The 26,693-nt window shown below is 46.1% G+C and overlaps 1 long non-coding RNA gene across 1 annotated transcript in view; it reads left to right on the top strand.

Annotated features, from left to right (window-relative positions):
- The window catches only part of LOC131273927 (uncharacterized), a 38,601-nt gene extending 13,526 nt beyond the window's left edge, over positions 1 to 25,075 (top strand). Inside the window, exon 2 of the long non-coding RNA XR_009181093.1 lies at positions 14,657 to 25,075. This is a non-coding gene — a long non-coding RNA (uncharacterized lncRNA). The remainder of the gene's footprint in view (positions 1 to 14,656) is intronic.
- Positions 25,076 to 26,693: the final 1,618 nt, after the last annotated feature.

The following is a 26,693-nucleotide window of genomic DNA, read 5'->3' as shown; positions in this document are numbered from 1 at the left end:
TGTGTGTCCTGCCATGGCCCACTGGGTGGACTGGGGGAGAGTGTAAACTACAATGTAAACCACTATCCACGTGGTGCAGCAGTGCTCCAAAATGTATTCACCAAATGCAATGAATGTGCCACAATGATGAAAGAGGTTGTTGATGTGGGAGGAGTGGGGTGAGGGGTGGGGGATATATAGGGACCTCATTTTTTTAATGTAACATTAAAAAAAAATAGAGATAGAAAAAGGTAAGCTGATAAATAAAATACCACACAATAAAATACTACTTAGCAATGAAAGGAATGAACTGTTCCATGCAACCACGTGGATGAATATCAAGATAAATGCAACAGAGTTGCACTCAGTTGTGGTTTTCCTGCACATGGCTTTTCCGTCCTTCTACTTGAACCTATAATTAGTAATAGAGTTGGTAGGTGTATGTCCAAGTGACTTAAATCTTTGGGCTGTCCATGTGCCAGCTGGACCATGAATCTCAACAGAGTTGCAACACCTACTCTCCATTTCATTGGTCTCACCCAGGACAACTAACAAGGAGGACAACTATCATACCAAAGAACCAAGAGAGCCTGCAACTGCAAGCAACAAAGTCCCATCCATCGGCCATATGAGATCGCAGCCCCCTCTCAATTAGAGGTGAAGTGGACATCACCATCCCAGAGTCCTCAGGATAGAGGAATGAACTATGGACTAAAGTAGACTGAAATAGACTTACTATAGACTTATTGTGAGGCGGAGGCAGTGGCCACTGGAGGTTCTGAGGGGAGGGAGAGGGAAAAACAGGTATAACGCGGGGGCATTTTTGGGATTTAGGAATTCGTCCTAAATTACATTGCAATGATAGATATAGGTCATTATATATCTTGCCATAACCTGCAGAATTGGGTGGGAGAGAGTATAAACTACAATGTAAACTCTAATTCACACCTAGTGGCAATGCCCCAAATGTGTTCATCAATTGCATTGAATGTACCACACTAATGAAGGATGTTGTTAATGTGGAAAATGTGGGAGATGTGGGGTGCAGGGCATATGGGAATCCCCTATATTTTTTATGAAACATTTATATAACTGAGATATCTTTAAAAATGAATAAATAAGCTGTGAAAGAAGGCAGACCCAAAAGCATGCATATTCTATGATTCCATTTACTTAAAATTCTTGAATTGTAATCTATAATGACGTAAAGCCTATCAGTGGTTGCCTGGGGATGCAGAGGTTTTATAGAGGAACAAAAGGAAAAGAGTATGAGGGTTCTTTGGGAGGTGATGGATATGTTCACTATCCTGATTGTGGGGATAGTTTCACTGGTGTATCCATAGTGAAAATTTATCAAATTGTACACTTTGAATGTGTTCAGTTTATCGTATGCATACCTCAATTAACCTGTTTGTCTTTTTAAAGGTGCTCAGATTATATCTCTGTGCTTATCTTTGCTTAGATACATGATCTTGAGGTTGCAAGATACTCCTCATAGGATTCTCCAAGTCTTGCCATCCACCTACTAAGGTTTTCTGAAATCCCTTCCTGCACATCTACCATTTCTACTGCCTATACCCTCATCCAGTCCATCATTATCTCGCTCCTGTATTTCTTCCTGGCCTCCTACTTGTGGAATGAGTGTGGCCTCACTCTCGTTGAAGCCATTTTACATATTGAGCTCTTTCCAATGAGAAGTGTTGACCATTCTCTTGTTTAAACCTCTCGGTGGCTTCTCAATGACTTTTGAATGGGACACAAACCTCTTACAGTCCTTGTAAGGTCCTGGGGGAGGCAACCCTTGCCTCTCTCTATTACCATGGCTTCCCTGGGCTCTTCAACTCTGCCTCCCAGCTGCCTGGCCCATCGCCTTCAGGGTATTCCCTTTTGCTCCACATCACACATTTTGTTTCTCTCTGTGCCGACGACTCCTGGGATACTCTGCCACCTTAGCCCATGTGTGCCGCAATCTCTTTCTTAGCTGTTCTCTCACAAAGGGATTCTCGACACTACCAGACTCCACTCCCTTTAGGTAATAAGTGTTATGTAATGCCCTCTTCACTATTCTGAAGTAAATTTTATAGATAACAACCAACAGAACAGTCTTTAAAAATCAGTGTAATCTCCTAACCATAAAGGAGAATCACATATTTTCAATATGTAAATTCTCCAGCCCAACTACATTAGAATACATTATCAAGTAGATGATTGCACCAGTTTTGAATTTTTTTTATCTGATACTTAGCAGTAAGAGCTAAATAATTATATTTGTCTGTACACAAGTAGAGTCACTGTGACTACAATTGAAACTAATGTAGACTATTAGCCTATGTTGCCTTGGTAACTAAAATAACACTGGCAGACTGACTTGATTTTCTAAAATGGTAAACAACTTGGTAAAATTCTGATCAAAACATAGTACAATCTCCCCCTCAGTTTAAAAGAGAGTTGTTTTCTGAGAAATCTGGTACATGTCTAGGAAAAGTCAGTTAAAACTGGACAAAAACTCAACCCTTACATGTAAACAGGTTCTACACGTACGTGAACGTCCTGAGCCTTGCAGCATGCCTGGCTTTCCTGACCCCTTTGCATTAAAGCCAGCAGTGCCCCTGCCCCACCCAGTCACTGCAGCCACCAAAAGGTCTCCACTCATTTCTGAGCTGTTGCCTAGGGGCTGTCGTGCCCTCCTTGGAAAACACCACCTGTGCCAAATTTTCTCAGGCAGATACATTCAAAATCAATTTCATGAATCCTAAGGGCCAAAAAAGAGATATATTTTTTAAATGTAAGAAAACTAAAAAATACATAAGGTGATTTTCCAAAGCAAAGTATTCTTATCTTGTTGGTGCAGTTCTCCACAAAATGCTTCTGCTACCAATGACCCCCGTTCTTCTGCGTACAGGGGAGCAGCTTAGTTCAGTCAGCAGTGTAAAACTTCAACCAAACTGTGAGGGTAACTTGTCATCTGAATCTCTGCATGGAAAATCCAGTCACTCTCTTGCCAGTTTCCTCAACCCTGAAATAGGCACAGCAATTCAGGGGGCTGTTGAAATGATTCAATGGTTTAATACGGGTAAAGCACTTAGAACAGTGCCCAGCACGTTGCCCTGTGCTCGAAGGGAACCCACGTGAGTGCCCTGGGTCCTTGCCCGCCTCCAGGGTTGATCATCACGGGAAACAGCTTTATTCAGAGGGTGGAGTCAGGAGACAAAATCTCAAATCTGCTCCCCAGACAGTGGCAGCCAGGGTTTTTATTCTTTCAGACAAAGAGAGGTGAGGATAGGGATGTTGGGATGTTAAGGGCTATTGATTGATTTCTGTAATTAGAAGTGTGAGCTCAAGCCGGAGGCCGCCTGGGGTGAGCATGGGTTACAGGTTACAGACCGCCTTGTAAATTGCTTGGCCCAAGTCCCTTAGGAACTGAAAGTTTGGCTGGGGTCATTCATAAATTTGTAAATAGTTCAATCCACAAGGAGATTTAAACTAAACATTTGTAAATTTCTTAGATTAAACTAAACTAAACAGCCATCAAGGAGCTGTTAAGAATTGACAGAATCCAGCTCAGGCATGGATGATAAGGGAGAATACCAGCAGAGGAGGGGCGGGTAGTTGCCAGTTAAGGATTACACAGCTATAAAATGAAAACTTAGCATTTGAATCAAAGACATGAGTTTCAGATATTTGTCTCTAGCTACTTTTAAAAGTTAGCATACTTCAAAGCTATGATTATTGTGAGTGAACCATTCTACATCATATTTATACCAAGACATCCTCCATATAGTAATTCGGTGACTCTGGCTATTTGTTCCCATTCTGTTTGTAAATTCCTCAGTCTTGCTAGGCTCAAAGAGAAAGGAATAGGAAGCAGGAACTTGCTAGGTGCAGATAAGGGGAAGGGAAACAGGAATTTACTTTGTGACTAAAGGCAGTTTCTTGGTAATAGGTAACAAGGACACAGCTACTTTGCTATGAGTTATGACAGTGAGATTACATAGTTAACACTAAGATGTCATTCATTAGCTAAATCTAAAATTAAGGCTGCACGGTAACATGTATTGTATGACTGCTTTTGGTCAGTGTTAACCGTTTTTATCACACTAGGTGTCAGGTTTCACCTTACTGTGAAATAAGCTGAGCACTTCTTGAAGGAGCAGCCCACCAGTGCTCTCCGCCTCAAGCTGTCTATAGGGGTGGAAGGGCACGTTCCAGCGGGACCTGGGTGGGCCCACAGAGCCCCCTGCCTGAACACCACCTCCTGTCTCGCCCCCTGATACCTCCGCTCTAACCCTTGGCCAGCCCCCTCTCCACTGTGTCTCCCTTCCCGCCAGCCGCGAGGAGGAAGTGACCTTCCTCGTGATGCCTGTGGACTCCCTTGCTCTTCATCACACCCACCGGCCATACCCCAGGGCCAGTTCCACGTCCTCCCGTGGGTGCCTCCGCCACCCCCCGCCCCCTGCAGGGCTGTCTTCCAGCAAACATTCTTCCCTCCTGAGCGCGGGCACCCCGCGTGTCCCCTCCCTACTGGGGCACCTCAGCATATGAGCATCCTGAAATATTTCCAGTGGGAGAAACAAAACTCCCTTTCTGGACCCCACATTCCCCTCCACCTACAGACACATTCCTCTGGGCCCTTTCCTACCAGGCTCCTGGAAGGAGCTGCTTGTGCCCTTTGTCTTCACCTCCTCCTCTCCCATTTTTCTCAACTCTCATCAGTTAGGCTTTTGTTCACCCGCTGAATGGGCTTTTGTTGTGTCCCCCATGAACCTCACATTGTGAAATCCTCTAGTTCATTCTCCAGGCACAGCTCCCCTCCCGCAGTAGACGTGACGTGGCTGCCCACTCTCCTTCAGGAAGGGCTCTCCTTGCTTGGCTATGGGGACACCCTGCCGGCTCGATTCTCCTACAGTGCTGAATGCTCTCTTTCAGTCCCCTTGGATGGAACCTTCCTCTCTTCCTAAATTCTAAACTTGGGATTTCCCAGTGACTCGGTTCTCAGCCCTCTTCTCTCCCTGGGGTGATCGCATCTGTTGAGATAATTGCCAACTCTACGCTGAAGGTTTCAGAAAAGAAACCTCCAGCCTTGGCCTCTCCCGTGGTCTCCGGGCTCAGAGACTTAACAGGCTGCCTGGCTGTCTGTCAGGCGTCTGACCTTCAACAGCAGAAACAGAACTCGGGGCCCCAAGCCCCAGTTTGTTCCCCTCCAGTATTGCCATCTCGGTAGCCTTGGGCTCAGCCCCAAAGCCTCAGTTTTCCTCATCTCCCACACGTAACCCAGCATAAATTCTATCACCCTTCTCATCTCCTTCACCCCTCCGCCCCCAGTCAGGCCGCTGTCAAGCTCCACCTAGCCTCTCCTGAACTCCTGCCACGTCCCTCCCCATCTCCCTTCTTCTACTGTTTCCCACCACTCCCCACCTCTTGGTTGATTCTCCCCAGACAGCCTGAGGGGCGAGTCCAAAATGTCAATCAGATCACATCCCTTTTCTCAACCCTCCTTACAATTAGAACACACCCCCCAGTCTGGAGCTGGTGAGACCCCTGGACCCTCGCAGCCAGCTCTGCCTCTGTCCTTCTTCGCGCCCTGCGCTTGCTGGCCCGTGAACATGCCGGGCGCGTTTCTGCCTGGCTGCGGCATTCGCTTTCCCTCTGCCTAGAAACCTCATCTCTGTACAGGTCACTTCCTTGATTCCTTCTGGTCTCTGCTCAGATCTCTCCTCAAAGAAGTCTTCTTAGTGGCTCTCTCTAAAGTAGCAGCCTCCCTGTTGGAGAAAAGCGGCATTCACTGGGATGCGGAGATTGATGGTTGCAGGCAGAACATTTATTGGGAAGCTCTCCCAGCAGAGGGGGTGTGGAGAATAGACTTCAGCCGGCCCCTGGCAGAGCAGTCATGAATGCGTACAGGACATCTATAGGTGGGCACATGCTTAGTCAGTGGGAGGGGGCTGGGGCTTGGGTAAGACTGGAGGGGCTATAGGGATGGCTAAGGATGGTGGGCTAGGGGCAGTGATTTCTAGGGATGCAGGAGGGGTTGGTGGTGCCATGTGGCTCCTTTGTCTCTTCTTGTGAGTAAAGGAGCTATATCTGAGCACATAGGCTATGGCTTGTTCAGCCAATCACATAGGCTCTGGATGGGGGCTGCTTTATGTCACGGGAGTGCAAGTCACTGCTTGTTAACCACTGTCAACCCTGTGATCAGTTAATCCTTATAAACCTTGTAAGGGAGAAACCTCTAACACTGCCCCATTCTTGTCACTCCTGACCCTGTTCTACTTTTCTTCATAGAAGGCGCCATCCCCTGCCATTGTGTTTTATAGTCCTTTATCCAAAGAGCATCTGCCTCTCTGCCTCTGTCTTGTTTCCTGAGTCCCCGGCAGCTGGAGCAGTGCTTGCCGTGACACGCTCCACTGGATGGAGCTTTTTCCAGCTCTGTTCTAAGCCCTCGGATGCTTTCCTCCCTCTCCCTTGGGACGCCAACATCAGGACCGTGTGTCAGGGTAAGTGGGTGGAGGAGAGTCCTCAGCCGGGTCTCTCCTCCTGCAGGCCTCTCCTCTCCCCAGCTCTGCCACCAGCAGCCTAGCTCTGGGGGTCTTCTACTCACATTGGAAACCCCCATCCAAAGACCCCAGCCTGCGTTGGCCCACTTGGTCAGAAATGCCTTCAGGAGATGAGGTTTCCTCCCCTTTGTCCTGCAGAGCCACATCCCAGGTTCTTGGGGTCATTTCCTTTTACCTAACTTGATTACCTCTCCCTCAAGTCCAACTAAGCTGTGTTTCTGAACTCAGTAAAAATGAAGAGCCTCATGAACAGTTGTCTCTCTTTTAAAGCAGTGTAATTAGTTGGCTTCCAGGTGTCGTCCCTCCCCTGCCCCCTGTCACCTGGCTGCCTGAGAGTCCTGGGGGCTTATCAACACACATAGAGCAGCAGCAGTTCCCGTCCAGACCTGGGTGGTGATCATGGCTTATTTGCTACATGACACTCACAGTGAACCTGGGCCATCACTACAGGCGAGGGGCTAATTTAAGAACATGTTTTTCTGGGGTAGACATAGCGTCAAGCCACCGCAGCATCAGAGCTGGTCAGGATGCAGATCAGGCTTGGGTTCGAGTGTCTGTTCTGTCTCTTAATGGCTTGGGCTCGTCTCTTACTCTGCTCTTCAATTTCCTTGTCCGTACAACAGAGAAAGCTCCTTCTTCACATAGGTGCTGAATCCGCAGGGGAGTGCTGTGTCAATACAGTGGTCAGAGAAAGAAAGAGAACAAATGCCTGCCAGCCATCTGGGTGTCAGCACAAAAGAGCAGGCAGGCGGCAGCTCAGGGACAGCAAAGGCTGCCTGGATTTTTGTGTCAAGCCCGGTTCCTTAGGACCCCTCAGTTCCTAATTCTCTATACCAACCATTTAATATCTCCTTCTCCCCAAAGGAACTAAAACAGATACCATAGCTCACTCTAGTCAGGTAAGAAAGCTACAACTCTGCAGTTTGATAGAAGAGGCTGGGAAAAACTGATGGCATGTTGCAAAAAAAGCAACAGTCTGAAAGAACAGCCCCCAACCTAAATCCACCCTACTCTCCCTTCTGGCTGAGTGATTATGTTGGTAAAAAGCAAGAAGGTTGGGGAAAAAAATGTGCTTCCCAAGTGCTCTCAGTCTTCCAGTGTTGAGTTTCAGTTTCCTGTGGGCTAGTTTCACAAGCACTTGAAAAACAGGAACTACCCTTAGAACTGGCTGTTTGGCTTCCATTTACTAGGCAGCAGTGAGAGAATATCTGGATTTGTCTGGAAATGCGGCTCATGAGAACAAGCAAGATTGGATCGTGCTCTGCCATATCCGACTAGGAATTCAAATGGGTGAAGAACCGAATAAGCTCTTGCAAGCTGCGACCATCTGTGAAGCCACTGCTTCTGGTCATGCCTTTATCAGGATCGTTGACATTTGCCAGGGGTGGCAGCAGCTCCTGATCACTGAGGAGCTCCACCTGTCCTTCTTGCACCTTCTTTCCTTCCAACACTCTTGTAGTCAATTCCCTATGTTAAATCCTTATGTGCTTGAACTATCTAGAGCAGTGCTATCTTGTAGAACTTTCTATAATGATGGAAACTTTCTGTATCTATGGCTATTGAGTACTTGAAATATGTCTAGAGTTTTATGTCTGAAGTTTTAATTTAATTTAAATTTTCATTTAAATAACCACATGCGTCTCTCTTGGCTGCTGTATTGGACAGTAGTTTTAATTAAACATGGTCATTTGCAGGTTCTTATTGAAAGAAGTAGAGGGTGGGAAAACTCCCTGCCTCAGCCAATGAACTTACATAAGCCAAAAGTGGGGGCATGTGCTAATAACCAGAGAGAAAGTATCTAAGTCAAAGATGGGGTCCCAGCAAACACTTTAAAATCCCCGTGGTTGTCTCACTAGGCTGGGTTTTCCTGGTGTGACAGTGTGAATTTTGTGAATCCCAATAAAAGATGTTCTTAAACGAATCTATTCCTGTGGGTGTGATGCCCTGTGATCGCATTAGATTCATTTTGGATCGTTTGATTAGATTGCTTTTGACTGGACTACGTCAGAGAGGCATGACTCAGGTTGAGTCTCTGCCCTCTTGCTGGGTCTGATATCAATGGAGACAGAGAGACGCACACACAGGAAGACAGAGCCACCATTTCAGCCCTGCCATGTGAGAGAGGACTCGCTAGCAGCTTAAGCTCAAGCACAAAGCCCCCAGGAGGCTGGACCCATGGAGCAGCTCAAGGCTGAAGGGACGATCATATGCCTGATGGCTCACGCTGAACTGGGGAGAAAGCAGCGCAGCCGAGACAGAGCGAGGAGGCCCTTTGCCCGGCTGCCCACAGCTGAGCTCTGGAGACAGTCGATTCTGGAGGGGAAGGCAGCGACCTTGCAGAGACCAGCAGCCGTCTTGCTCCACCACGAGGCCGTTCCCCAGGATCTGACTTTGTTGAGAAAGCATCTCTGCTGCTGCCTTCGTTTGGACATTTCATAGCCGCAGAACTGTAAGGTTTTACCCCTAATAAATTTCCCATGAATAAAGCCCACCTATTGGGTCCTGCCCAACACAGGTCTCTGCAGACCTCAGGCTGGATCCAGAGACCATGTTAGACAGACCTGGGGGGCGCAAGGGGGCGGTGACTGCACATGACACGTGGCCCATCAAAAGCCCGGATCAGGGACAAGACACTTGGCTTTGTGACCTGGTCTCAAGGGCCTGTGCCATTGGGCTGTCTGGATGCTCTGGGGATTTGACCCATGCTGCCCCAAATCTACTCCAGTGTTCACAGGGCAGAGGGGCAGCAGGCGGCAACAGTGCTCAGTGGGGTGGCGGGTCTGGGCCAAGGTCAGTGGCACCCAGTGAGCATGTTGGCGAAGGGAGGGTAACTGGTACTTGGGAAGGGCCCGGGAGTCTGTAGGAGACAAGTCAGAAATGCACTTCCTGAGCCAAGGCACCAGTGACAGCATCAGCTTCTTCTGTGGCGTCCCCGATGGTACAGAGCAGGGCTGGCCAAACAATGGACAGGTATGACTAAGCTCCCTGGGGCCATTTTCCCTCGTATAGAAAACAAATTAAGATTTAGAAATTTATGAGAAAAATAGGAAGCATTGGGTGTCTTTCATCTTTGTATAATAAACCTAATCAATAAGCAGCAGCTAGTATTCTCATGTTCATTTATTCATTTCATGAGCTTTTATTGAGATCTACATTTACTGAGCTCCTACCATGTTCTATACCCAGTGGTAGATATTAAGGACCAAATATGAATAAAACAGTCTTTTAAGGTACCCACTATTAAATAGGAAGTCACAAATGACTTTCATCAAGTGTTATGTGGGCTGTGCCAGTTAGCACTGGCTGGGTAACAAACCATGTCAAATGCAGTGGCTTAAACAACCACCATGTGCATTGAAATCATGATTCTTGAGGTTCGGGGGGACACTGCCCACATGGGCTGTCCTGAGGGAGCAGGGGCAGGAGATAGGAAGGACTTCATAAAAGAGGTGTTGCCAGAAAGTAAGTAAAAGGTCAGAGGCGCTGGCCAGGCAGACCCTGGCCTTGCAGGGGAGGAGGACAAAGTGAGCCAAGGCCCCAAGGCAGAACGCCTGGCCTGAGACGTAGAGCACTGCCCAAGCTGGGCTCTGATTGGTGTCTTGGGTGTGAAGGTGTGGCCAGGCTGAAGGGCTCATCGGAAAACCAAGGGCCTTGATGCCCTGCAATCGGGAGCAAGGAAAGCCTAGGAGTCAAATGTGGGTTTTGGAAGCATTTCATCTAATAAAATGACCACAAGACTGTTCCAAATTCATTCAGGAAAAAAAAGAAAGAATAAATTACACTTCTTGGGAAGGATGAAATGCTGAGCAATTTGCAGAACTCTGTTCCAAGGAATGGCTTATTAATTGCTATAGATTGCAAGATCAGTTTAAGAATTTATACCATATTTATAAATACCAAAATACTGATATTTTTGAAGATGTAAAATTGTTATTTCAGGGTTTGTTTTTAACTAAAATCTGATTCATTGGAATTCTGAGTCCCATCCAGAGAGTTCTGGATGGCATTAACTTTTACAATAAAAAAATGGCCTCTAGCATTCGCACTCCACAGCTCACCTGACTAAAGCCTGTCCTGGGTTTCTTGTTACTGAGTTCAATCATCTTTATATCCCTCAGGTCCACCTTGGACTTCCTGATGGAACTGTTTTGGAAAGTGGAGGTATGGTAGATCACTGGGGAGACTAGAAGGGAGGGACGGAGGCAAGGTTTGCAAGCTCCTTTGCCAGGCTGCCTCTAATTCTGACCACCTTTCTTCCATCAGAGGTAAAGCATTTTTCTTCCTTGTCCCTTCTTTCCTTCTAGAGCCGAATTCATTCTTTCTAGTGCTTCTCTAGCTTAACATGTGTGCAGTCACCCGGGCCTCTTGTTAAACTACAGATTCTGATTCAGCAGGGCTGGGGTGGAGCCTAGGCCTCTGCATTGCTGTCAGCCCCCAGGTGGCACTGTTGGAGTGGCTCTGGCTCCCACTTCGAGTGGGTGGGTCGGTACATTCTCAGCATGGCTGCACAGTCGCTTGGAAAACTGAAATAAATATACGGTGTCTGGGACCAACCCCAAGAGAGTCTCATTTAATTCTGCTTTGATTGGCTGATTTAACTGGGATGGAGCCTGGCACTGTTCTTAAAAATTTTTCCAATGTTTGTGTACAGTCAGGCTTGAGAGCCACTATTTCAGAGCCTGACTCATTCTCCCCAGTTTGAACAAGACTTCTTCCCTAATTGTGCTAGCCAGAAAGCCTAATGCCAGATGACAGGAATCTCCTTCTAGGGCACTGGCCTTCTCTCAGATAGACCAGCGACTGAAGACAAAGTGTTAAAAAAAAAAATTAAAAAAAAAAAAAAGCCTACTAATGCTCTACAGAATAAAACTCCCAAAAAGGTGCTTGCGTTTTGCTGTGCCATTGCAGTCACTGATGGCTTAACAATTGCTGGTCCCTAACTAGATTGTGGTGTGATGGAAGCAAGGCTGGGCTGGAAGTCCTTTCTGGATATTAGCCTTTTCGTAGTACAGGTAAAGATTAAATGAGCATTTCATTGCTCTGCTAACCTTAACAGGCTGTGCATATCTCAGGTAGTACCACTGCAGGGGGTTGACCCTCAGCCTGACTGGGAAGGAAATGATTTGTCTTCCTGAGCTCCCTTTTCCTTGTGTTAGAGTGTGGCCCCTGGACCAGCATCACCTGAAAACTTATTAGAAATGCAAATTCCTGAGCCCCATCCCAGCCTACCGGATTGGAAATTCTGGGGTGGGCCCAGCAATCTGCAGTGTAACAAGGTCCCAGGTGTGCTGAGGCTTACTCAGGTCCGAGAACCACTCGATGGGGGTTGTACCCACTTCAGTGCCTCTCCTCCAGCTTGGACAACTGGCATTTGGGCCCCAGAAGCAGAGAAAGCAAATCCTGAGGAGCAGATGGTGCAGGTGACTCATTGGCAAGGCTGGGGAAGAAATATTAACAGCCAGAGGCACTGCCCCCGGATTCCTCGCTGGCCTAAGGCTGGCCCAGGGAAACCTCCAATGAAATGCTTGGCCTCAGAGAGCACGCTCTGGCTCAGACTTGGAGGTGATTTCTTGTCAGAGGTGGACTAGAGTGGCTGCGTGGGGCCCTGGCTCCAAGAGCCTCCCTGGCCTGCCCTCGTGGCTCTTCCTTTGGGGGTGCTGTCCCCCCCTAGGGCTTCCAGACCTTGATGGGAAAGCACCGTAGCAGCCCCCAGGCCAGTAAGGAAAATGTACATGGCAGTGAATCTTCAAAGAATGGTAGCACCATGGCCTGGGAACCTGCCAGCAATGCAGATTCCCAGCCCCCATCTCAGGGTCTGAATCCGAAGTGATGGTTTAACAAGCCCTCCAGGGAATTAGGGTGCGTGCTGAGTTCAAAAACCACTACGTTGGTGTGCCCGGAGTTCTTATTTTTACTCACTTCAGCTGACGTTCAGGAGTAGCTTTCAGGAACTGAAGTGGCAGTTGCTCAGTTATCACCTCCTCCAGGAGTTTCAGCCCTTTGATCCTAACAGGAAACGCTGATTGTCAGGTAGATGAGCTTTGTGTGTGTTCACTCAGGCTGTCCTCCCAGTTCCATGCAGCTGCACCCGCACAGGCACAGGGACAGCAAGCAGCTCAACGAAGATCACCGGCTAGAGCTGCAGCAGAGCTGCCCTTTAAACGGGCCGGTCTGCCTCCACAGCCCATGAACTTAACCTTCATCCTATGTTGACTCTTGTTTTCTTTACCTTTAAAGGATTTAATTAGAAATTCTCTACAACATGTACATCCTTGACATAATCGATTTTCTTGTTCTTGGACATTTGCCCACATCCTTATTCTGACTACTTTGACTTTTTAGTTTATAATCTGTCAGTTGAGGGGTTTTGAAGTGGGTCTTGATGCCTGTGCAAATTGTAAACACACATACTTTGATATAGCTCTAATTACAGGAGCAAACAATGACAAAGGCAGGGAATGGATTTCTAACTAGACATTCCATTTATCAATCAGCAGGGAGCAGGTGATTTGGGGGAGGCCCCTCTTTGCCTGGCTCAATTCCTACCATATACATGATTGCCAGTGAGGTCAGCCTGGCTGTTCCAGTGAAACTTAGAAAAACAGGACACTGGAGTGGTCACTCTACAGCAGCATTTTCACCTTATTTCTCATTTGATTCTCACCGCAACCCAATGGAAAAGATATGATTACCTCCAGATTTCCAAATGAAAAAACCAAGGATCACAGAGTTTAGGTGACATCATCAAGGTACCCAGTTAGCAAATGACTGAAGCTGAAGCAGTGACATGCAGTTTTTGAATCTCTGGAAAGTGACCACCTTCCCTTCCTGCTAGGAAGTCTGCTGCACATGGCCCAGGAACCGCTGTCCCACCCATGACCTGGCCTCCCTCCTGCACTGTTTCCAGTGGCAGTCAAGCCGGGATGGACACCTGATGGCCCACCTAAGACCCGGTCCCTGTCCTCGGCAGCCTCCATGCCAGCAATGCCGCCTGGACCCTCAGGAGGTGGCCCCTGAAGCCCAGCTGTCACCTCTTGAAGCGGTGTCGTGGAGGAAGCGCTGAGGAAGGGAACGGCGCCAGCGGTTAGAAATAAAAAGCTTTACCAGGAGCAGCCCTTGCTGGTTTGGGTGAACAGAGATTGCTTGCATTTGGCTCCCCCAAAGCAGACGTCGTTCAGTCAGCTAGAGCAGGAGGCTCCTGGCAGTGGAACTATGCCCACTGCCAAATGTTTTCATCTTGGTGTTTTAGTTTGCTAAGACTGCCGATGCAAAATACCGGAAATGAGTGGGCTGTTATAAAGGGATTATTAGGGTAAAAGCTTACAGTTCTGAAGCTATGAAAATGTCCAAATCAAGGCCTCATGAGAGAGGCTGTCTCCCCAAAGGTCAGCTGCTGGATCCAGGACCCCTGCCACATGGTGAGGCACAACGGCAGCTCTCCCTCAACTCCGCAGAGGGCAATCAAGCACGTGGCAGGGCTCCTCGCTTCGGCTCGGTGGCCCTAGCCTCTCGGGGGCCTCTTTCTGTGCCTCTGTGCAACGTCGATTCCAGCGTCCAGCCTCATTCTCAGCCTCCCTCTCAGCCTCTTTCAGCTTCGTCTCTCTGCAACTGCAGGCGATCCTGGAGTCCTTTCTAGCGTGCAGGTGAAAAACTGCAGCTCTCTTGCTCTGTGTTTCTGCTTTCTGTTCTCAGTTTATATAAGACCCTAGCAAGAGGGTGGAGACCCAACCTGGGTCACGCCTCACTGACGTAGTCCAATCAAAGGCCCTAATGCAACCCAATCAAAGTGATCTAAGTGAAGGCCCCTTAACTGAATCTACACTGTGTTCACAGGCCCAGGAATGGGTTAGTTTAAAGAACATAATTTTCTAGGGCATAAAGGACAATCCAGGACACTGGGAATCAAATTTGTGGTTGTTTTAGTTCTGGTAATGAATATGCTTTTAGTTGGTGCAAAAATTAGTTGTAAAATTTTATAAAAAAATATTTTGGGACAATGCATGAAACTGTTAAAGCATAAGAACAGTTTTATTTGGATGGTAAGAAAACAGGAAACTATATTATTTACATTTATGTATTTTGCTAGCTTGATATAATGAACATGTTCTATTCTTAACTTCCAGTTGTTAAAAAATTCCTGGAAGGTGGGAATTACGAAGTGGAGCAGTTGGAATTTTGTTCCTGGGATCTTGGCACCTGGAGGAGGTCTTCCCTGAAGAGCTCTCACTAATGCGCTCCCCAAGTTCTTCAAGGAGCATCGAGGGGCGCACTTTGAGTCGCCCCTCCATTCCCTGGCCTCTTTCAGGCTCTCGGCTCCCAAGGTGGTGAGCGGCGACGGCGGGTTGCCGAGAACTGGAATCAAAGGGGTCTGTGCGCTACCGCCCTGACCCACAGCAATCTCCACGATGCGTCCTTTGTGGGACGGCGTGGTGACAAGGCCTCTGCCGGGACCCCACCCGGCCCCCCGCCAGCCTTTCCCACCCCCTGCCCCCGCAGCTGGCAGGGTGGGCTTTCAGCCGCTCTGCTGCAGGGAACATGAAAACACTCCTGACGGGATTCCATCCGTGGAAGTTCTGCTCTGTGATTCCTAACAAAGCCGCCAGCTCGTTGGTTAAGGAGGCCAGAGATCCCTGAAGCCTGCTGAGTGAGGCTCAGATGGAGGAGAAGCAGTGCCTGCAAAATGGATTTTGTCAAGTAGCGTGTCCAGGCGGAGAGCATGTCCAGGCGGAGAACGGGGCCCTCCGTGCCGGCCCGAGGCGTCTCCTCCAACTTGCTCTCCTCGGGGATGGGATGTGCTGGGGCGAATTTAGAAGTCCGTTGCTGGGGAGGGCTGAATTTCCTCCTTCCCAGGGCTCCTTGTAGGCTCCTGGGCAGAGGGAGGACTGGCACAGCTGTGCTGGAGGCCCCAGCAGCTGCCATCTCCAGGCCCCACCTGCTGCTGACCTGAGTCAGCCCAGGGGAGACGCGTGCGAGGGGCAGGCTGGGGGCGCAGAGGGCTGCTCCTGTGGGGCCTGGGTTGGGCCTCCCGGGGCGCCCCACGCGCTCTTTCGACCTTGCCCCTCCAGTGTTGCACGGTGATTATCCCTCTGCGCCTGTCCTGTTAGTTCGCGCATTCCTTGATGGCAGGGATTGTTCGTCTTTGTGTCCCCAGTTGGTTCAAATGCCTGCTGCAGGAGCCTTGCCTGACTTCTAGCTCTGCCCTCTGGTAACTTTTCTGCAGACTCTGTTTCTTTGTGTCCAGGAGAAGCCAGGAGCCTGGAGGCCCAGGGCCTCCCAGGCAGGCCTGTATTGCCCCAGGGGCGGCAGCTATGCCGAGAGAGGGGACGCCTACGCGGTCACCCTGCTGCAGCACCCCTCCACCAAGGGGAGGGGGCTGGAGGGCGTGCAGCCCTGCAACCCAAGAAGAGCAGGGCGCTGGGCCAAGCCCAGCACACTGTGCGCAACAACAAAGAGCTCACCGGCTCTGCTCCTGCCCCTGGGCTCTTCCCCAGCAGCACGCAGAGCTCATTCCCGAGGACGTGGTGAGAAAACCCAAGGGCCTGTCCCGGAGCTCTGATCTGGCGAGTCTCCTGGTCCTCTCAGGGTCCTGCACTGCGGACTCAATTGAGGGTGTGGATTCTGCTATAAGTGACTGTCACTAGATTTTAGAGTAGTTTCATTGCAGGTGTTTGTAGATCTGAATCTAAGGCATTACATATAAGGCACACCCTGAGAGATAATGGATAGGCAGTTCCCTCTCCTGTGTTTTGCATTCCTTTCAGAGCAGAAAGATCAGTTTCCAGGCAAGACTAAGAACCCGTGGATGCCTTGACCTTGGAAGTCGTGATTTTTCAGGCTGGTTATTCAAACTGGGGTTAGTGTTGGCGTTGGACCATGCAGCCCCTCCAGAGGGGGTGCTGGTGAGGACTCGTCCCCTGAAGGCCACCAGGGCTTGGCCTCCCCGCCCTAGGGAGCTGGCAGTACCAGCTTGCTGTCGGCGACTCGGTCACTGCCATTGGCACCTGTCTCATCTGGGACCAGCAGCTGTTCTTCAACTTTGCACTTTGTTCTTAAAGCTATTTCAAGTGTATAGTAAATATGTTATGGTTTATCATCACAACCATGGAGAAATAGCATTTTATTGGGTTACAGTTAAGGACAAAAGATGAGGGGTTGGGGAAGGCTATAGAATCAGGTCTTCTGAAACCTAGTCCTGGCTTCTCTCACGGCTTGATTCTGTCTCTGACACTCCTTGTGAATTCTGTTACTGGCTCCAGTTTACCCGAGGAAAGGGGCGGGACTTCTCTGGGTTTTTGACAAGCTAGAATTCCTTTCATAACACAGATTCCTTTGTCATGTTGAATGAGTCTAGAAGCCTTGTCAGTGCTTAATAGTCCATACTGAGCCCTGGGAAATGAGCTCAAAGACTTTCTGATCATTTAAAATATCCAGATGAGTCGCAGTACGATGGAGGGAATGGAGGTGGAGATTCAGAGGTTATTACTGCCTCAGGATGTGGCCCAGATCCTTCCACTCGCCACTCCCCACCCCTGCACAGTTCTCTGGTTGACCCACTTCCCCAGACTCCCAAGGACCACCTTCCTTACAGGGAAGCCAGAGGCTGACTGCCCCGCTGACTGTGCTTGTTTTCGTACAGAGGGAAGTGGAGTGGATGGGACTTTTCTGTTGTCTTGGAATTGGCGCTTAGAGCCCAAACAAAGGCCAGCGGTGAAATAAGCTCTTCATGTTCTAGAGAAATTCAGTTGGGGCCAGGCGCCTCCTTGGACTTTCTAAGAGGTGACTGGCTGGTTTTTGCATCTTATTAACTGTGTATCTGCTGAGACCAAGACAAGCAGATCCCCCCAACCCCCATGCCACTCCAAGCAGGGAAAGTAGGAATTGGAGCCGCTTGCATGACCGCCATTTAGCTGGCCAGGACACACGCGCTCTCCAGGAGCCTGGAAAGCAGGTAAGCTTGAAGCCCCATGCTGATCCAGTCAAAGAGCTGCCTGTCTGGCAAGGGTCTCCAGCACTTCAGAGGCACTGAGGTTTCTGCTGGGATGAAAGGACCAGTGAAGGAAGAAGGAGAGGCAGATCTTGGGGAGCTGTGCAGAAAGGATGGTCACCGTCTACCTCAGAGACATCCATGTGGGAATTCTTTCCTGGAGACGCCAGTGCCAGGCTAAGGAAACCATGGCAGGAAAAGCAGTACAGGGCACCAGCTGCTGGTGGCTAGGTAAAAAGACATTTACCCTTCTTCCTTCTGGATCATTCCCAGCCCCAATACTGGAGGAGTTAAGCCAGGATAAGGAAAAAGAACCAGGCCCCTTTCCCAAGGCTCGAGTCCCAGGATGTGGTTTGGGCCTGGAATAGGGAGGGCATGAGATTTAAATTGAATGGGCAAAGCAGCGTTATTCACAACTGCCAAAAGGTGGAAGCAACTGAAGTGGCCATCAACAGAAGAATGGATAAACAAAACGTGGTACGCGCATGCAATGGCAGACTACTGAGCCATAAAAACGAAGTCCTCATACATGTTACAACCCAGGAAGAACGTTGAAGATACCATGTTGAGAGAAATAAGCCGGACACAAAGGGACAATAGAATATGCAAATTCTTAGAGACGGAAAGTAGATTACAAGTTACTAAGGACGGGCAGGGGGAATGGGAGGTTGTGCTTAATGGTGTGATGTGGGCTATGGGTGGAAGGCTCTTTGTCTCTTCAGAGATAACTAAGTTGTTTGACTTGTGGGTGTGAAACGGTAAGAGGCTGCAGTCCTGCTCTTAGGGACCAGCAGGCTCCAGTCCCAGGAAATGTTTAACAAAGCAAGGGCTATAAACTTTAAGTATTTAGGGGAAATGCAAAAACCAAGGCTTATCTAAAATGTCTGGAGTCCTTGCTAAAAGCTTACCTAAGATGTGAAAGAGATATATGCTAATTGAAGCCTATTGAGAACTGAAACAAAGGGACCATTTGGCCTTTCCTCTCTGTATAAAAGACGTTTGAAAATCTTGTTCGGGGCTCGGGATTCAAACAGAAAGCTCCCGAGTCCGGCCGGCCGTCAATAAACCATTTTTCCTTCTCAAAATCATTCCTGAGTCCTGGCCTCTCTATACTCGAATAATTGAACTTCTCTTAAATTCCACAACATTAATGGCGACCGCGAAGGGACAATAAATGAAGGCCAGAGACGGTAGCATTTTGCTGCCCCTTCCAAATCCCCGAGGAAGCCGGGAGGACTCGGGTGAACCCCAAATCTGGGCGCCCCTGGATTAAATTTAATCCAGAAAAGATGTGGGCTCCACCAGAATCTTCCCGACAAAAATCGAGGGCAATGGAAGGTCTGAAGAGAAAGATTCTGGGAACGAAAAAGAACTCCGAACATGGAAAAAGGTAAGACTCCCCGGGTGAGCACAGTCTGGAAGGCCCTAGCTTTAATTGCTAGGAAGGGGAGGCTGATCACCTCCCGAGAGAACCCTAGTAGCCCCAGAAGGCTGGGGGGAAGCCGTTCTCTCTAGGCTTGGGAAAAGGAGGAAAACCGGGGAAAAGCCCTGGTGTTTTGGGTTTGTCTAACTGCATGTTAGAATCTGGTACTGGTCTTATATCCACTAAAGGAGTGGAGTCTCGATTTTAATAGGAAGGGTATTTATAGGTTCGAGTCCTAATATCCTGGAAATTGGTCTAGATTAAGGAAAACAAAACTTGGTTACAGGAAAATGGATCGGCTTTTCTGGTGGAGCTTGGTCTGGGTGTAAAGTTTAAACAGTGGAAAAGTCTAGCTGAAATCTTTTGTTATGGTGCTAATTTGTGAATGAATTCGCTTTATACCAAATGTTAAGTGTTCTGAGGTTTGTGATGGCTGTGGGGGCAGCCATGGTGAAATAAATATATAACTTGTGGGTCAGATTAGTGACCTTTGTGCTTCTGTCTGTGTCAGCTCAATGTTAGTGTCGGAGTTGTGTCCTTATGTAAAGTAGAATTACAGCTGAGCTGGAGCCCTCCCTTGCCATTGGCAAGGGGGTGAAATGATTCTGGGGCAAAAGCTGAGGAGTCTGGATGTTTGCGGAGTCTAGATGTTTGTGCATGCTCTGCTGTCTTGTCTCTGGTCTGGCCCTTTGCCCCGGCTTGGAGGCCATCTGTGTCCGCGCCAAGCACCCAAGTCTGTTGGGAATGTCCCAGTCAGGGCGGCTGGGTTCCTGGGAGAGTTGCCAAATTTGAGTAGGTTCTGTCTGCCCATTTTGGCTGAAAGCTGGAAAGGGGGGAGCGGCTTGCCCCTTTCCAGTGAGTCCACCCTTCTATTCATAAGCCGCATTCCTGTTTGTTGTGCACCCGACTGCCTGGAAGGGGGGGAAGTGAAGGAGGTGAAAAGCAGAATCAGAATAAATGCAGTAAAGTTCCCTCCTTAGGGTGTCAAAGCCAAAATACGTTTGCATTCTGCTCAGGTTCTTAGAAGGTATTGTAGTAACCTTAAGTAAGAGAATGTTCTGTGAAGGTAAACTTTGTGTTAAGGGTATAAATATAAAAGTTTTACAAAGCATTGTTTAAGGTATTTAAGTGGCTAATTGCAGAAAGTCATTATTTAACAAAACTGAATTGATAATAATAATAATAAAAGGCAATTTTATAACAAACTTATTCGGCAGCCAATCTCCCCTGCCAACTTGCTTCCAAAAAAACTGTTTCTGGTATTACATGATACTAAGTATTTAAAGTGAAGAAAAGTTCATTATTTTAACAAACTTGTTTAGTATTAATGGCAATTATATGTTGCAAGAAGTTTGCCTGGTAACTTAGTATGTGGGATATATGGAGTGTGTTTTTATTGTTAAGGCAACAGAAGATGATTTTGTCCTAAGATAAAATGATTGATTATTGGAAAGAGTAGAGTGTGGGATGGAACCTGAATGAATACTGAAAGTGTAGAAGGTTTGTGGAAGGGAAATTTTTATGATTAAAATTGAATAAGATCAATATACAAAGAAAATATTTTATCAATAGCTTCTTGTGCTTTAACCTCATCATATCCTCAATGTTTGAAGTTCTTTTAAAAGAACATTTTATGTTCTAGAAATCAAATCCTGAAAAGTAGCCTTTTATTTCAAACTAACTGCAAGAGATTTATTCTTTCACTTTAAAGGAAAAATTAAAGTAATGGTTAAGTTCATTTAATATGTTATAAGTTGAATGAAAGGTATTTAAAGGTGTTATAAAATTAATAGGTTTTAAAAAAATTAATAAAAACTGTAACTAAGAGTTAAAATCATTTATAAATGCATTTATATTGTAAAACAGTGGAAAGACAATAACTGAGATTATAGCTGGGTGAATTTAGCCTGAAACTATTATTTAAGTGTAAATTCTACACTAACCTTTCCTTTGTTTATGGTTACTTCAAGCCTAACCTCACCCTTTGCCTTTGCCTATGGTTATTTCATAATTGAGAAGAGCTGGGACATCACTGTCTCCTCTTCTGGTATTAGTAACCCTTTCTCTCATGAATTCAAGTGTAAACTAAATAAATGGCTGCCTGATAGAATAAGGTTAAATGGCCACTGGAGTTTTATTATCTCCAAAACCAAAAGGGGGGTGGAGGGGGAGAAGTCTCCTGCCTTGACGGTCAGTGTTCCTAAGAGTGGCAATTCATGAGAGAAAGCAGTCTGTCTCCCTGAGGCTTCAAATAGCCTCAGTAAATATATATAAAACTAATCTTGTTGCTTATCCAAAATTCTGCTAATTTCAAGGTAAAATATAAAGTTCTAAAACAAAATGGTGCTAAGGCATTGAGAACATTTTGGTTATTACAATCCATTAAGTAAGAAAGAAAATTCTTGTGGTAAACTGCATGGTCATAGTGCAAATTAAGAAGAGTTTCAAAAGTCTTTGAAAAGTTTAAAGTAACTAAAGTCATGTTGTTGTGTCAAACTATTCATGTCTGCCTATTTGCTCAAATTGTTAAAAAATATGCAGTTATATTTATAAATATTCTTAAAGCCCAAATTGAACTAAGCAGGATGAAAAAGTCATAGAAATCTGATTATGGAAACAATTGGGAAAGGGCCTCCTCTTTGCAAGAGCTTTTAAGGCAAGACTAGGTGTGGCAGATTAAACCTATCTACTAGGCTAGGGAATTAAGAATCAGTTTGCCTGGTAATTTCCCAGTTTAAACCTTTGTCAGCCATAAATTGAAAAAAAAACAAAACAAAGATTAGGTTAATTTTCACAGAAGAAAAATGTTGATGTAACCCGGCGGCCTGCTGCCTCAGTCTCCCACTCCCGGGTTGGACAGCAGTGGAGGAGACCAGTTTAGGCCAGTCCTATGGGCAGTGGAAGGATGCCCAAGAAGGAGCTAACTAAGTCGGTGCCATTTCAGCACTAAATTCTATTCCTTATTTGACAAAGGGGGGAGCAGGTAAAAACTAAAATGGTTGGAATGTGATAGAGGAAGCAGTTAAATCAAACTTTTGCGTGGGAAAGTTAAATCTCAGATAAGCTGTAACTTCTGAAGTATCCAATCTATGGAAAAACAGGAAGAGCTTGCATGCTAGGCTTAGGGGTATAAATTGTGTCATTTTTCTTTGTTCGGGGCACCAGCCATGTCTGGCTCTGCGCCCCTTCTTGCAAGATTGAGAATAAAGTATTTTCTTCTCCACAATCTGGTGAGCCTTATTTTCTTCCAGAAGATTTCTTTCCAACAAAATAAGGTAATTAGTGGCTCTATTAACAAATTTCAGTAAGTAAAGGAAAGTCCATAAAAACTATGGAGAGATCTTTCCTGGGTTATGATTTTTAAAAAATTAAGTAATTGTGTAATGTGTTTTGAAACCTGGTAGTCAGTATGCATGTGTTTTAAAACCTGGTAGTCAGTTATGCTTTTAAATTAATAATTTTCATTACTTAAAGAAAAGAAGTTTTTAGCTTCCTGTAAGGGAAAAAGAGAACATTCCTTGCATAAACTATTATGGTTTCAATTTTATTTAACTTGAGTGTAATCTCCCATAGTTAATTTATAAACTAAATTAACATATGTACAAAATCTTTACAGTAATGAAAATTGTAAGTTCACATTGGTGAAATTAGGCTAAAGGAAAAAGATTGTAGATATGCTCTCTTAAATAAAGAGTAAATTTCTTTCATTGGTAATTGTAATTTAGTAAGTTTATTTAAACATGAGGTGTCTAGTCAATGCGGTTATAGTCAATTATAAAGAGTTTGTAAAACATCTTCCAAACTGAAAATGTTTAAATAGTTCTAGTTGTAGAAGTCATTGTTAACTAAAGAAACTTAGATTGGTATTGGTAGCAGAAATAATTTCATGATAATAAACCTGTCTGAAGGCCACTGCAAAATACACATTTAAGTAAATGGTAATAAAAGGTTGTCTTGATTCTATTGGAAATATTCTGTTTTCATTCTAACAATGAAAATAATATTTTTCCTCTATTACTAAAGTGAAGTACCTACTGTTATCTTCATAGTAAAATTGTGTAAGTAGATGGTCATTTGATATATGTATTGCGTTAAGTTGTTTAAAATATATATAAAACAAGGAATAGACTTTAACATTGTCAAACTCTTGTGCATTCGAACCAGGCCTTGTATACATTACAGGTGGCCTCTCCATGTGAGTTGTTGGCTGGGCTGGTCACTGACCCCTCAATTGAAAATATGTGCTATATCAGTCTCTGGTTCTGCTCCTGAAGTTGATGGAAACTATATTGCAGTTTCAAGCTCCTGCAGCCAATAATGACTCGGTACAGCCAAGTGTACAGTGGATATCGCTTCCAGACTGGCACTGTTCCATGGTGCCAGAGAGCGCTATGCACCAGGCTAGTAGAATACTGGAAAATCTCTGGAATACTGGAAGGATGCTGCAACTTGCTCACTGCGTTGAAGAACATGCTAAGTGGAGCCATGATACCAGGAGACTGTAAGTAAAACTTAAACAATTGGCATTATGGCCTGCTCTCATGGAGAGATAACATGTAAAGTATTACAAACCTGAAACTCAAAACTAATAATGGCAACTCTGAATCCTTATGCATTAAGTAATACATTAGTTAATATTAAGTGCTGTACCTTTATCCTGTACTAAATATATGCCTAATAATTGTAATGTTATCTTTTCTATTTTGGATCAAGTGCAGAAGTATATTAGACATGTTAAATTCCTGGTAAAATCATTTTCTAAACAGTTAATAACATGTCTATAGAATAAGGTGGCAGTCTCAGCCAGTCTCAGTTAGCAAAAGTGAGGCTTGCTTGCTGATGGTGAGTCACCTATTGAACAAGTCAAAATTGCTAGAAATTGTACAATGAAAACCAAGGTGTAAAAATCTTTATTCTGTAGTTCTGATCACTCCCACAGGTGAAAACTAAGAGTATTTCCAAATTAGTGTTCTAATCCTGAGTGAAGCCAGTTGCCCAAGGAGTACCAGTTCACCAGGAGCATCTGACAGAGCGAATGAGTGTCAATCATTGAACAGCTTGGAATGTGTCTTCAGACAAAGCTAAGTGTCTGTTGCAATTTCTCTCTAAAGATGGATAACTTAAAAAAGAATATATATGCTGTTCCCACCAGCTTTTAAGGAATGCCATCTTTATAGGTACCTAACCTTGTCTACCTCTGTAATCCAATGTGTCCTCTTTTAAAAACAGGTATTCCAAAATTTTAATTAAGTTTGTTTCTTTCAGAGTGAACATCTTATTAACCATATGAAAACTTCATCCAACTTCGTACAGAATGCCAGATCCATCTTCCTCCAGTTAGAATAAATTAAAGAGTTTTACACCTTATTAGGCAATGACTACAGCCCATGGCCAGCAGGAAGCAGTTACAGAAAAGAGATCGTCTCCCTTCAGCACCCCTTTTAAATTAAAGGTGTAAACTCTTTAAGAGTAAAATAAAAGTAATAGATGGATCTGGAACCTGACTGGAAATCCACGTGAGTGCCAGTGGCAGCAGAATAACTGCGGGAGGCCCCTGCCCAAGATTCTGCTGTCCAGAATGAAAAGTTCTAAACTTCTAAAAACGGTCCTTGATGCTGTACTAAAGACTGATAAATAATCAGTCAAGACAACAAACAGTCATCCACCTCATAGCTACAACAATAATTATGCCAAAGCTTAGCAAGTTAATCTTTGGCAGAAAGGGGGGAATGATGTGGGCTATGGGTGGAAGGCTCTTTGTCTCTTCAGAGATAACTAAGTTGTTTGACTTGTGGGTGTGAAACGGTAAGAGGCTGCAGTCCTGCTCTTAGGGACCAGCAGGCTCCAGTCCCAGGAAATGTTTAACAAAGCAAGGGCTATAAACTTTAAGTATTTAGGGGAAATGCAAAAACCAAGGCTTATCTAAAATGTCTGGAGTCCTTGCTAAAAGCTTACCTAAGATGTGAAAGAGATATATGCTAATTGAAGCCTATTGAGAACTGAAACAAAGGGACCATTTGGCCTTTCCTCTCTGTATAAAAGACGTTTGAAAATCTTGTTCGGGGCTCGGGATTCAAACAGAAAGCTCCCGAGTCCGGCCGGCCGTCAATAAACCATTTTTCCTTCTCAAAATCATTCCTGAGTCCTGGCCTCTCTATACTCGAATAATTGAACTTCTCTTAAATTCCACAACAGGTGCAGAGTTTCTGTTTGGGGTGATGGAAGAGTTTTGGTAATGGATGGTGGTGGTGATGGTACAACACCGTGAATGGGATTAGCATCACTGAATTGTATATGTGAAAGTGGCTAAAATGGGGAAATTCATGTTGTATATACGTTACCAGAATTTTTAAAAAAATGGATGGGCAAGAGGGTTTAAACTAGACTAAAACAATTCAGCCTGTCTACAACCCTTTTGAGATCTGCCTATTAAGAGACAGGAAAGGAGGATTTGAAAGGCCAGTGACAGATCGGAGGTTGACAGGAAGCTGTTTTCTGTTTTCTGTCTCCCGCTCTGCTGAGACTGCTCACTCTTCCCCCAGCCTCGCCCCCTCCGTCCCTCGAAGCCAGTGCTGCCTCCTTGAAGGCTGCTGGGGCAGCCGGCCCTACTGCTGTGGGGTAGCCCTCTGCGAGGTGGCACAGAGGTCCCCCCCGGCCCGGCGGCCGGCACTGGGGTGGGCCAGGGGAAGGGCAGAGGCGGGCTGGAGGGCCAGCAGGTGGTAAACGCTGGCCCAGCGTCCCTAGTTCTGGAGTTGGTCCCCGCGTTTCCTCTTGGCTGCTTTGAGGGTGTTCTGGTACGGAAGAGGCAGAAACTCAGAATACTAACTAAAAGAGAGCTGTATGTAGTTAAATGAAATAGGCCAATTAGATAACATAAAGGAAAGATGAAAGAATATGTGCAATCACTCACTAAAACAATACACATCAAAGTTAAAATAGTTCGTAGAAACAGCTGCTTTCTAGTGACTAAGAAAATGTGTGGTTTGCAAGCAACTAACAGGGGTCCAACTGTCGTGGAAATTCACAAGCACCAGTAGTTAATAGGAAAGTAAGTAGTGATCCATGTAGGTACAAACTCAACAAACAGGGGACACACCGACATCTGGGAAGTCCCACTCAATAGCCAGCCAGAGCCCCAATTGGAACAACACCTGGGTAGAGCAAACTAGCTACAGGCCCTCCCAGGTACAACACAACTCCAGGCCCTGGGTACAATACAACACCAAAACCTGCATGCAACACCACATGAGGCCCTGGCTACAACACAACACCAGGCCCTGCGTACAGCACAACACCAGGCAGAGCGTCCTCTCCTGGGTGAGATTTCAACTGGCAGTTTCAGGGTTGCCCCTTTTAAGGGATTCTGATGCTTTTTTTTTTTAATTTTGAAAGTGAATTACTGTTTAACATAATATCACCAATATCATGAAATAGGGTTACAACCCCAGGTTTCTCCCATGCAGCCAGATTCTTTGCCACCAGGCCAGGACAGATGGTTGGGTTATGCACACAGCCTTGGGAAAGTGCTATAGAAGTCCATTGTTGGCTTTCTTTTTTTTTAAAGATTTCTTTTTTATTTCTCTCCCCCCACCCCATTGTCAGCTCTGTGTCCATTCGCTGTGTGTTCTTCTGTGACCGCTTCTATCCTTATCAGAGGCACTGGGAATCTGTTTCTTTTTGTTGTGTCATCTTGTTGTGTCAGCTCTCCGTGTGTGTGGTGCCATTCTTGGGCAGGCTGCACTTTCTTTGGCCC

Source organism: Dasypus novemcinctus, chromosome 17 (assembly GCF_030445035.2).
Source record: "Dasypus novemcinctus isolate mDasNov1 chromosome 17, mDasNov1.1.hap2, whole genome shotgun sequence".
NCBI classification, from domain to species: domain Eukaryota; kingdom Metazoa; phylum Chordata; class Mammalia; order Cingulata; family Dasypodidae; genus Dasypus; species Dasypus novemcinctus.
This window is presented reverse-complemented; position numbering and strand designations above follow the sequence as displayed.